Below are 8581 nucleotides of genomic sequence, written 5' to 3' on the forward strand. Positions count from 1 at the left end.
CTTTGTTCTGGTCTTAGTTCTTGTTTTTAGTTTATTATTTAAATAAAACCTTTTCAACTGCATTTGGGTCCTCACCTCCTGCTTCCTAGCCCACACCGTGACAAATTGTTTATGGAGCAGATACAATGTTAGCATAACCTCCAGTAGACTGTTGTTATTAGAAAGTCACACAGCTGATTGGCGACTACTTTCTTAAGGATCTTAGAGAACAGTAAGTTTAGATTTAAGTCTGTAGTTTGCTAAAACCCCTGGATCTAGAGTAGGCTTTTTAAGAAGAGGTTTAATTACAGCTACTTTAAAGGTATGTGGTACATAGTCTGTTAATAAAGACACATTGATCATATCTAATAAGGACGTGCTAACTAAGGGTAAGACTTCTATGAATAGCCTGGTTGGTATCGGGTCTTGGAGACAGGTGGAAGGTTTACATGAAGAGATCTTATTAGATTATGGTTGATTGGAGAAAAGCAGTCTCTTGTCGCTACAGGCACAGCCGTTTTAAAAATGGCCGGTTGGTTTGAAGACTTAAGTTTGGCATTCTGGTGCTTACGTCGTGGATTTCGGCCATCACCATCTTGGTTTCGGCCATTGCCAGAGGTGACCATATTTGGACTGTGGAGGAGCAACAGGGGGATCTGATGAACACAAGCGGCAGAGCGGCAACCCGAGCAGCAACCTTACGGGATCTGGATCCATCTGGATTCTGGTGTGAAGCTGCTAACGAACTTAGCTTCATAATTTAAGGTCAACTTTACAGCTAAGAGTTAAAGTCATCTTAGTAGCTAACTGCATTGGTAGCATGGTAACGACCTGTGGACTCTAAATGGACCATAAGGTAAGGTAAGGTAAGGTACAACTTTATTGTCACTATACGAATACAGTGAAATTAATGATGTACGGATGTACTAAATGAACAACATGCTGGATTGAAGAAGACTTGAAACTAGAGATTGAGACCATAAACTCATGTTTACAATGTTTACTGAGATAATACATCAAGAGAGAAGTAGGACCATTTTCTCATAGACTTCTATACACAACTTGTGTGTGATTGGCCCCTTACTTCTACCTCACTTCAATCTGTCCACACTCTGCTGCTCCTCCACCATCATCACACACACCAGCAGTCCCTCCAGGACATAATTCCCATATCTCCTCTCCCCAAAAATATCTTCAAAACCTAATTCCCTGTATGTGTCTTAAGCCCCTTTTACACTGCTGTTTCATTGAGGAATTATCACTCCCTTTTCCCACAATGTCATTAGTGTAAAAGTTACAGAGACAAAATGGGGTGTCAGAGTCCTTTGTAAGTATCAACGTTATGCCAAGAAGTTTTGTTCCCTCAGCCGAACAAAGTAGTTTTCATAAAGTTTGGAGACTCACATTTCTAAAAAGGTGATATGGACCTCTCAGGGCCACGGATGTCTATACTAAATTTCTTTGCAATCGATGGTTGCAATAACGCATGATGAGACACCTCATCACCCATTTTCTTATCTAGTCTAGTCTTGTTGAACCATGTACATATTTAAGTATCTAAGGAGATTAAACTAATCATCCAAATATCTTTGAGCAGTGACAGTTCAGTTCAAATTTAATTCCAAAGTCCTTCTCTCGTGTAGGCTCTCGACATTTATATCAGTGTGTGTGTGACATTAACCCCATAAGGGTGAAATCCTTGTTCATCATCAACCATCATTTCAACTTCACTGTTACATAATTTAAATAACCTTTGGGTCCATCACTTTAGGTGGCAGATGGTCACTTGTGGAGACGTTCTGTTGACTTACCTTCATTTCTTGGAGATTTGGCCTAATTTACCCATAACCACTCTCCTATCCCTATCCCCCCATCCACCCAATCCCCCATCTGCGTTTTCCCAAATACGGACACAGCTATTGGTCTGAATTGGACAAGCCATCCCCAATTAACTGGTATTTAACTGGTCTACAATGTGTCCCCAAAGGTAGGAACACACACACACACACACACACACACACACACACACACACACACACACACACACACACACACACACACACAATCCAAAATTACTCTGGTATTCCGGTGTTGATCAGCCAGTGAGGGAAGTTTATGTTAAAGAGCTAATCAGGGATTTACATGTCCCCATGTTAACCAAACAAGACAACCCCCCCAGTCTCACTTGTGCTAACTTTCTACCACGATAAAACAGTGTCTGACACCAAAATAAGAACTTTGCTGTACGTGGAAGCACACTGAGGAGGACTGTGTGTAAACAGCGGAGCGTTATGTTCCTGACTGTGAAAACACAACGCTCGTTACAACGTCTGACCACGCTTAAGTGGTGCAATTATTTTAATATCAGCTCCAATTCCACCGACGTCTGTGACCAAAAGCATAGCATTTTAATTAGGGAACACACACACACACACACACACACACACACACACACACACACACACACACACACACACACACACACACACACACACACAGACACAACTTGCTGTTTGTGGGGGGTCTGAGCTAGTAGTCTTTGGATGTTCTGTGTATGTGCACGTGTGCACAATTAATTGCCTAACAAAGAGGTCAATGTTGAGCCGAGGGTTTATGTATATGTAAGTAAGAGCTGGAGAGATGCAGGGAGAGCAGCTAAACTTCCTACAGCAACATACACATCCGTCCATCCTTCCATCCATCCATCCATCCTGCCGGGGGCTGGGGCCGATTACAGCTGTCATTGGGCGAAGGCAGGGTACACCCTGGACAGGTAACCAGTCTATCACAGGGCTGACATGTAGAGACAGACAGGTAACCGTCTATCACAGGGAGACATGTAGAGACAGACAGGTAACCAGTCTATCACAGGCCTGACATGTAGAGACAGACAGGTAACCGTCTATCACAGGGAGACATGTAGAGACAGACAGGTAACCAGTCTATCACAGGCCTGACATGTAGAGACAGACAGGTAACCAGTCTATCACAGGGAGACATGTAGAGACAGACAGGTAACCAGTCTATCACAGGGCTGACATGTAGAGACAGACAGGTAACCAGTCTATCACAGGGAGACATGTAGAGACAGACAGGTAACCAGTCCATCACAGGGAGACATGTAGAGACAGACAGGTAACCAGTCCATCACAGGGAGACATGTAGAGACAGACAGGTAACCAGTCTATCACAGGGCTGACATGTAGAGACAGACAGGTAACCAGTCTATCACAGGGAGACATGTAGAGACAGACAGGTAACCAGTCTATCACAGGGAGACATGTAGAGACAGACAGGTAACCAGTCCATCACAGGGAGACATGTAGAGACAGACAGGTAACCAGTCTATCACAGGGCTGACATGTAGAGACAGACAGGTAACCAGTCTATCACAGGGCTGACATGTAGAGACAGACAGGTAACCAGTCCATCACAGGGAGACATGTAGAGACAGACAGGTAACCAGTCTATCACAGGGCTGACATGTAGAGACAGACAGGTAACCAGTCTATCACAGGGCCGACATGTAGAGACAGACAGGTAACCAGTCTATCACAGGGCTGACATGTAGAGACAGACAGGTAACCAGTCTATCACAGGGAGACATGTAGAGACAGACAGGTAACCAGTCTATCACAGGGAGACATGTAGAGACAGACAGGTAACCAGGATATCACAGGGCCGACATGTAGAGACAGACAGGTAACCAGTCTATCACAGGGCTGACATGTAGAGACAGACAGGTAACCAGTCTATCACAGGGAGACATGTAGAGACAGACAGGTAACCAGTCTATCACAGGGAGACATGTAGAGACAGACAGGTAACCAGTCTATCACAGGGCCGACATGTAGAGACAGACAGGTAACCAGTCTATCACAGGGAGACATGTAGAGACAGACAGGTAACCGGTCTATCACAGGGCTGACATGTAGAGACAGACAGGTAACCGGTCTATCACAGGGCTGACATGTAGAGACAGACAGGTAACCGGTCTATCACAGGGCTGACATCTAGAGACAGACGGGTAACCAGTCTATCACAGGGCTGACATGTAGAGACAGACAGGTAACCAGTCTATCACAGGGCTGACATGTAGAGACAGACAGGTAACCGGTCTATCACAGGGCTGACATGTAGAGACAGACAGGTAACCGGTCTATCACAGGGCTGACATCTAGAGACAGACAGGTAACCAGTCTATCACAGGGCTGACATTGCTTACATTGAACAAAATATCCATGAAACACACAAGAGCATTCTGAACAAAACAACAACAGCCCAGATAAAGTTTGTCTTTTTCTGTTTCCGAAAACCACTCCTCAAAGTCCTCCTTTTACTGTATAAGTGTCAATGTAATAGAAAAAAATAAGCCCTGCCTCAGAGTCTAAACCAGACTGGAATCAGCTGTGGTTGGCCCAATTTAGCCAACATAAATCAGCTGTGTGTCAATTATTCAATTGTTTGTTTATTACAGTTTTTTTCAATTGTTTACAGGCAATTTTGAAAACCGGGCTCTTTTTTTCAAAATATAATCACAATTATCCAAACACCACACTCAATTTGCATAATTCCTAGATTGTTTGCAAAATGACACACTTCAGTCAAAACATACACACTTCAGTCAAAACATATACACATATTTGTGAAAATGCTATTAGTTTTCATTTAACCAACACAGTCCTCAATGATCAGACACTATTGCAGCCAGTTTCACACTGCTGTGATAAATAAAAAACACATTTGTAAAAAAACTAATTTTAGGAAATAGCATGTGCTAGATTTTTGGCCAGACATTGTTATGTAAGGGATAAATTAGATGTCAAAAAAATAGTGAAAACCCACAACATTCTTCATGATTAGTTTGAGATATAGGGAGAATGTACACAAATAGGCCTACTATAAACTTTCCAAGCACTGCACAACACTGATGCTGCAGACTAAATATTTCAAGTATTTATTTTATCTACCTCTTCCTCTATCTCATTCTCCTCTTCCTCTACCTGGGCCTCCTCCTCTACCTCCTTCTCCTCTTCCTCTACCGCCTTCATCTCCTCTTTGAGCTCCCCCTCTCTTCTTCTAGCTCCTTCCATTTTTGTTGAAGACAGGTGAACTCACCTGCTGCCTTTTATAGCACACCTGAGTGCTGCGTTTTCATATAAGCACATGTGTGCTTCCACACTTGGTGGATGTGATTATCCAATGTGTTCATTAGTGTGGTCGTTGGCAATCCGGGGCTTTGTAATGACAAGGAAGTAACCTCACAATCCGTATCTGTGTCTAAGGTGTGAAAATGTGTGTAGCGTTTTAGAAATCCCTGTGTAATGTTTTGCAAAAAGGGTGAAGCAGACATTGTGTGTAATGTTGTGCAAATCTGTGGTGGTGTTTTGCTCCTTGGAGTAGAATTTCGCAAATTGTGTGGAAATGTTTTATTTTAGTGTGTAAACAGTCGTAAAAAACTGTATCAGCTGATATATATTGTTTTTGAACTGATATCATTCTGAAGCAATGATGTTTTGATACTGTATCTAAGGTTTGGATTATTGTTTTTGCTATTGTGGGATGTTTTGTGTTAACATTCGTAAATAATATAAAAACAATCCATAATTTAGTTGGGAAGTATAGCTTGTCTGTTAAGAAAATGTAAGCATTGTGGAAGTGTGTTCACTGACTGCATATTGTGTTAAAACGACATGAAATGTGTGAATGGTATGGTCACAAAAAACCGATGCTGTGCCAATTGTGTTTAGAGTTTGAAAATGTGACAACTGGTTGGACAAACGCTTGTTAGCGACTGAAAAGAACTGTAATACGACAATGACTTCACTGAATTGAGCCAATCAAATCGTTTGTTTACCCTCAGCGCACCAGAGAGAGCAAGAGAAAAGAGAAAGACAGCGATGGCAGCATGGCTTGCTCCAAGAGAAGGAAGTTTGATATGGAAAACCATTGTTTTCAAAAATGAATGGACGGAGAAATATATGTTAATTCGCCCGGCAGGCAGTTCCAAACCCGTGTGCCTCATATGCTCCGAAAACGTGGCATTAATCAAAAGCGGCAATGTGAAGCGCAACTACAAAACAAAGCACAGATATTTTGAGCAAAGTTATCCACTGAAGTCCGAGCTGAGGGCACGCAAAATAACCGAACTGCAAGGCCAGTATGACAGATCTACCCAACTCATCACACATTCATCTACAGCCCAGCAACGTGTCAACGAATGTTCGCTAAACGTATCGTGGATTTTGGGGCAACATAAAAAAACATTTAGTGATGGGACAATTGTGAAGGAGTGCTTGAACGCCATTGCTGAGACATTATTTGAGGGGAAACAAAGAGACGAGTTGTGTTCTGTATTTAAAGGCCTTAAGTTCATTCGCTTGGGACTACTTTTATTTATGGTAAAATAGCTAGTTGATTACTATAAGTGTGGAAAATTGACAATAAATATTGTTGAAACCATATTAAAATGTAGGGTAGGCTATAAGACATAAATTGAACTTGTGAGGTTCGGACCTTCACTTGGAGGAAATTTAAGTAACTGGACCTCAGCGACTTTTAATTGAATACCCCTGCTGTATGGTATCTAGTTGAAGAGGGCCTCTTTGGGCTGATCTTGTGTGGAAAAGGAACAAAATAGAGCAACACAAAGAAAAGAAAAATGCCTGCACGAGGGAGAGGAAGATGAGTACCATGTTATCTTGCAGTAATGTCCTGTTGCAAATCAACCTTTACTGCAGCAGTTCTGTCTCTGAGATGGGTCATTATTTTTTTGTATTGAATTTCTGCAGCAAAAGAAACAAAATGCATTAACTAAACCCAACAAAACACAAATGTAGAGAGTCTTCAACAGAAACTGCTGTGTAAAACACAATCTATGATCTCTACAATATACTGTCTATTGTAAAAGGGCAGACCTGACACACATAGAATAATGCAGTTTATGTAACTCCATCTGATGTTAGTGTTTTTATGACATTGTGCTATGATTGACTTAATGTTCCTGTTGGAAGAGAACATGTGTTAGTGTTCGGTAGACATTGTGTATTGTGTTAGTGAATCATTGTATTTTGAAAATTAATGTTGGAGTTTAGTTTATAATGTGTGATTTTGAGCATGAAATTAACTGTTTTGCCAATTGTGTGTGGTAGATGTATGTGTTGGTGTGTTAAGTGTTGTGAAAAGTATTGATAAAAATGTTTTAGCGATAGTAAAAAACTGTAATTGTTCTGTTGTCAACATAACGTGAAGCATTGAAGTGTTTTGCTTTCAGAAACTATGAAAACATTACATGAACATAACTGCCTTGAGTCTGAATCTGGCTCTGACAGTACACTTGCAGTTTGATGATTAACAGAAACCTGATGAATTTTAGGTTTTCGTGTTAAGTGTTTCAATATGAAACCTTGTTTTCATGAAAGAAAAGACCTTTAAAAACATGACGCCATTTCCATTTCAATCTTTCAAAACACAACATGAATTATAACAATCTTTTCCACTTCATGAAATGTTCATCTACCTGACACACACACACACACACACACACACACACACACACACACACACAGAGAGAGAGAGAGAGAGAGAGAGAGAGAGAGAGAGAGAGAGAGAGAGAGAGAGAGAAAAACACCCTGCCCATTGTTTTTGTTCAGTTCCGGTACAATAAGAATTCCCACAGTTGGAATGGGTGGCTGAACACACACACACACACTTTTCTGATGCTTAGCAGCCATAAGTTATAAAAAACAAAGATCTCATACAAATATGCACGTGAGACATTTCTTTTTGTCTCACTCATGAATGTCAATCTAATTCTTTCAAAACAGACAGAAAATAATGAATAATAATAACTCAGTGTCTTAGAAAGGCCTCAAGCTCACTATTGTTTCTTCTCTTAAACAAACTCAGTTTAATTCAAACAAATATACCACAAGGAAAATAGTCCATTCATGCTGTTGCTCTTAATCTGTGTGTGTGTGTGTGTGTGTGTGTAATACTGAGGAATGCTAGCTACGCTGAAGGATTTCATATCCCCTGAATATCTGCAGAGCCCCCCCCCCCCCCCCCCCACACACACACACACACACAGTCTTAAAGTAGCTTAACTAAACAGGAGAGACCCCCCTGAGTAGTACAACCTTTCCTTTGTGTGTGTGTGTGTGTGTGTGTGTGTGTGTGTGTGTGTGTGTGTGTGTGTGTGTGTGTGTGCGTGAGTGTGTTTGTGTGTGTGTGTGGGGACACATTGTAGACCAAGGTGTTCAATAGCTCTGTCGTTCAATCTCTCAGTACTCCGTGCCAAGTTATTTCAGCTGAACCTGCTCACACTGTGGACTGGGTTCACCTCGACTCTTCTATCCATCAGAAACATAATATAAATATAATCATCGGTCATGAAATGTTGACATAATATCACTGATATTTTCATAAAAACCACAAGAGATGTTTGGAGTTTCACATAATCTGAAGCACGCTCCAGATTCACACAGGAAAACATTTTGAAGAGAACTGATCAAACTGACATTTATATAAATTAAAGAAAAGCACAACAGAAATATTGTGTTTGTGTTCATCAGAAATATTTAGGTTCAGAGGTACTGGCTGA

This window comes from Eutrigla gurnardus, assembly GCF_963514095.1.
Source record: "Eutrigla gurnardus genome assembly, chromosome: 3".
NCBI classification, from domain to species: Eukaryota; Metazoa; Chordata; class Actinopteri; order Perciformes; family Triglidae; genus Eutrigla; species Eutrigla gurnardus.